The following is a 4856-nucleotide window of genomic DNA, read 5'->3' on the forward strand; positions in this document are numbered from 1 at the left end:
CTTATTTACTATTCATACTTTGTTAATCGCTCATGGTTCCTACAACCCTAGTTGTGGATTTAGTTACCCATACTAGCAAGAACACAATTCATAATATTAGATGAATAAATCATGAACTTACGTAGCGAGAATAATAAACCCAGAATTTCAACTTGAATTTCAAAACCAAATTCTTCAAAACGAATGTAGGAAATCAATAATTGCTAGGGTTGCAACTTAATCTCCAAAGTCACAAAGTAAAAATAGAATAATAATGTCTAACCCCCAAAAACGAGGTTTACATGTCCTATTTATAGAAAACAAATCCTAAATTAAAAGGGAAACAAATTAAGGAAAGTTTGTTCAGGTACGCGTCTTCAATCCACGAGACTGGCTTATGGACCATCGATGGATCTACGGTCCGTGAGTCCCTTCTGTCAGCCAGGACTTAGAAAATATTTCTGCTTCCAAAAAATCAGCTTCTCTGAAGTAAACGACGGACTAACAGTACGGACCGTAGATCGATCTGTGGTCCGTCAATCCCCTCCGTAGCTCCATACTTAGAATCTTCAAAAATCAGGTACCAGAACCCTCACAGTATCATTCTACGGATCAACATTACGGTCCGTAGATCAATCTACGGACCGTCAATGGACACCGTGCTTCCACACTTGGTCAGATTTCCCTGATTTGTCCTCAATACCATGCCTGCTGATCTACTGTCATCACCTACGGACCGTGAATGGGCCTACGGTCCGTAGATCACCTCCGTGAATGCCCTGTTTCTGCATTTATTTTCAGCTGTCTCTATACTTCCGCGTCTGAACACCTTTCCTGCAAAATATGATAAAAACACATAAAAACCAATATAAAAAGGCCCTAGACACACACAACTTGTAAGTGAAATGTATTAGAAATACCGTAAACTCACGGTATATCAGTATATGAAAAATATTTTTCCTCACTGGATATCAAAGAACAATTTATTTAAAGTAAAGAAAAAGAAAGAAGTCAAATAATTTATCTTTAAAAGGGAAAGTTTCCTACTTGGGCGAGTGTGGTGTGTATTTTCACGCTTCAAAGAAGAATGTATAATATTTATTTCAAAAATTGTCAAAGAGAGGAGAAATTTGAAAGATGATGAAGAAGGTAGAATAATGGGAGATAGAGAGAAAGAAATATTGAAAATTAATAAATCATTATTTTTTTACAGTAGGTTCATTGTTTTAGTCATGACTTTTCATTTGTTTGTTATTAGATGTGAGTCACGACTCACTTTTATTTTTTTATTATCTCAAGCATGTTGTTTTGGGTAAAATATGAATAAAGCCATAAATCTGAGAGAACAAATAAATAGCTATACTGAAATAGGTGAGTGTCACATCACTAGCCTAAGATTATATATATATATTCAACTATACATTTTAACAAAAGAATAAAAAAAATCAAACTTGTTCTCTTTATATCATTAAAAAATCTAGCGTCAATTTAGGGATGTCAAATTATTTGAGCCCCTCTAGAAAGCCCACATGCTAGAATATTACCGAAGTATATTAGAGAGGATAATATCATAAATTATCATTAATTATGAAACTATATAAGGGTTTGACCATTTTAGGATTTTAGGATTTCACACATAACTTTAGTCTCGCTTCTATACGATTTTTACTTCTCAACTAAGGCTTACATTGGCGGCCACGACTTTCAACTTTTGTGAGTTTTTTTACTTATATTTATTTAAATTGTACCTACAAGGTCTTGAAGACTTCATCTGTGATCCATTGTATGTTTAAATTTTGTTTGAAAGATTAAATTTTTGTTTAAGTGATTAAAGAACAAGATCTGATTTAGGTTCGCCATACATTCTTGTTTTCAACCTAAATTTTTTTCGTTGGATTATTTTTTGATCTTCTATGAAATATTTTGAGCTAATAATAAATGGAATGGTGAAGATTTGTATAATAGACTGTGACATATTTAGAATTAAGGTGTGCTGATTTTTTTATTTTTCATGAACTATTTTTACGAATCTTTCTTACAAATCAGTCGCATAAATGATATCTCTATCCACAAAGGTAGTGTTAAGGTCTACATTCTCCCTATCTTTTCCACACTCCACTTGTTAGATTACACTAAGTATGTTGTTTAACAATCTTTATTTTAGTTATTAGTGTTTACTTTTATCTTGGTTTCGTATTTTTGTTATCCCTAATTTATTTTCTTCATGTTTTTAATTTAGCGTAACTACATTATTATTTTAGTTTTTGAAATTACACCTCCTAATATAAGAAATATTGTGTCATTTACAAAGTTGGATTTTAATGAGTGAGTAGAATTTTATTATTAAGTGAGGTTATAGACTTAAGTTTTTATTTCTTTTGTTTTTAGAATTATATTTACTTAAGGCATGTTGAAACTTATTTTTTACTATGTTGAAATTTGAAATAAGACTATTATTTTTAAAATTGGATTACACATTTAGCTTATGGTTTATGGTTTCAATTTTAATATTTTCTTGTACAATTGATAGATTATTTTTTGTCAAACATTTGAGTTATGTTTTAACAGCATATTTATAATTTTTATCCTTTGGCCAAGTAACTCGGTCATGATGTTCTTATAAAATGTGTTACTTTACTTATTAAAATTAATTTAATTAAAATTTTGTTAGTTTGAAAATTATATGTCAATATTTTTTTTACATTATTAGTTACAAATATATGATTATCAATTAGTATATTTTTAAAAAAAAATATGTATCTTAAATATCGTATTTAGTGTCATTTATAAATGCACATATTTTTCAAAAAGTAACTTCAATTTTTATATGATTAAGTTTATTTTAGAATTAGTTTAATTGTGTAATTGTACTCGTGCAATAAAACAATACGTCTATAATTATACTGCAATTACTTACGAAAAACAAAAAAAATATCATAAATATTATATTGAGTAATTATTAGATTGTGTAATTATATAATTAGAAGGGTGGTAATTACAATAACTGTAATTACCAAGTAGCTTTCCAAAGAGATCCTAAGCAATTTAAGAATGATATCAGATTCAGTTTTGCTATACATTCTTGTTTTTAGCCTTGCCAATTTTTTAGAAGTGTTTTTTATATTTTTTTAATTTCATGCCATGAGATGAGATTAAATGGAATTGTGAAAATTCATATATCTAATCATAACATGTTTGCAATTGCGGTGGTGATTGTTCTTTCTTTGTTTCTATGAACTCTTGTTTAAAAATCATCATTGCAATTCTACTTTGAAAAGTCTTTTTTAAGCTGATAGTCTTCTGTAAACAACCTCTATACCCCTCAAATAAAATGTAAAGGTTTGCGTACGTCCTATCATTTCCAGAAAATACATATAATATTACACTAGGTATTTTGTTGTTGTTTACGAATGTATGTTTTAGTCATTAATGTTTACCTTTACAGTATTCTATTATTTCAATAGTATCTCTATTTTTCTGGCATGTGTTAGTTATTATTGATTTTACTTATTCTCCTTTTTCCTAATTGTCAATGATTTATATTTTATTAGTTTCTCTATTTTCTATTAAAAGTTTGAATCATTATTTACTTTTTTTAGAGACAAGAAATAATAGAATCAGATTTCATTTAAACAATCAGCATCAGAAAAAGGAATATGAGTTTTTCCGATCAACCACCTTCTCCTCTACACTTTATGCCAATGCCATTTGCCCGTGGTGATGTTGGAGGTGTTTGGCCTAATTCTCCAATGAACCATGATATTTTTTAGTCCTATTGTCAGTTTGAGCATGCACCTTCTTTCAAGAGAATGACGGATTCCGATAGCAACTTACCGAATTCTGCAACATTCCCTGCTATTATACCCGGAATGAACTCACCAAATCTTCAAGAAAGCAAAGGGACAAGTCATATATTTTATAAAATCCGCATGTGTGCTATGTTCTTGAAAGAAACTTGCAAGAATGGGAAAAATTGTACATTTTCTCATGGTGTTGAAGATTTGCGGAAGCCTCCTCCAAATTGGCAGGATCTAATATGTGTAAAGGATAGGGAGTTGAATGACGATCAGGGAAAAATGCATAAGATGAAAATTTGCAAGATATTTTATGATGGAGAGAAGTGTCCTTATGGATATAAGTGCAAATTTCTTCATGAACGTCCTTCAAAAATTAACAGCAAACATAGTAAGGGATAGGGAGATTTCTGCAATATGTATCAAAACTACAAGGACTATAAGTGATCCTAGTATGATTGAGACTAGTAAGCATGAAAATGATATTGTCCGTATTGAGATGCCTATATATGGTAAAACAAAGATATGTATCAAGTGGGAGACAACAGGTCAATGCCCTTTCCATGATCGTTGTCACTTTGCTCATGGAAAATCAGGTAAGCTAATTCTTTTAAACTCTCACATTTTCTATCTTGTATAATTCATTTACATATTTATTTTTAAAAAATAAGGGCGAATATTACTAGGTATTTATTGAGATCCTAGAGGCAATGTTTTTTGTTATGCAAGTTCTTTGTTTAAGATGAAATTGTCAAGACCCAAGCCTAGGGCCTAGACGTGACATGGCGAATGAGGAACCCGAATGAACCCCAAACAAGCCTCTCAAACTTGTCATCACACTTCATCGGTCGCGGAAGTACAATCAACATTAATTAACAGGAAATAGGGACTAAGGGCAAACCATTTCAAAATGACATCATAGAACAAGAGTCAAGCTCATTTACAAAATACTTGTCCAACGCACACCTCTACATACATAGATAGGACGGGGGCCATGACATACTACCGGCTCCCCTCATAGTCAAAATACAATTGCAAGCTAAAGTCTCAAAACATAGGAGTAGGAAACATAACATAGCCCTC

At 31.1% G+C, this 4856-nt stretch overlaps 1 pseudogene; it reads left to right on the top strand.

Annotated features, from left to right (window-relative positions):
* Positions 1-3635: 3635 nt before the first annotated feature.
* LOC125861378 (zinc finger CCCH domain-containing protein 39-like) lies at positions 3636-4413 on the top strand (annotated as a pseudogene).
* The last annotated feature ends 443 nt before the right edge of the window (positions 4414-4856 follow it).

This window comes from Solanum stenotomum, chromosome 4 (genome assembly GCF_019186545.1).
Source record: "Solanum stenotomum isolate F172 chromosome 4, ASM1918654v1, whole genome shotgun sequence".
Classification (NCBI taxonomy): Eukaryota; Viridiplantae; Streptophyta; class Magnoliopsida; order Solanales; family Solanaceae; genus Solanum; species Solanum stenotomum.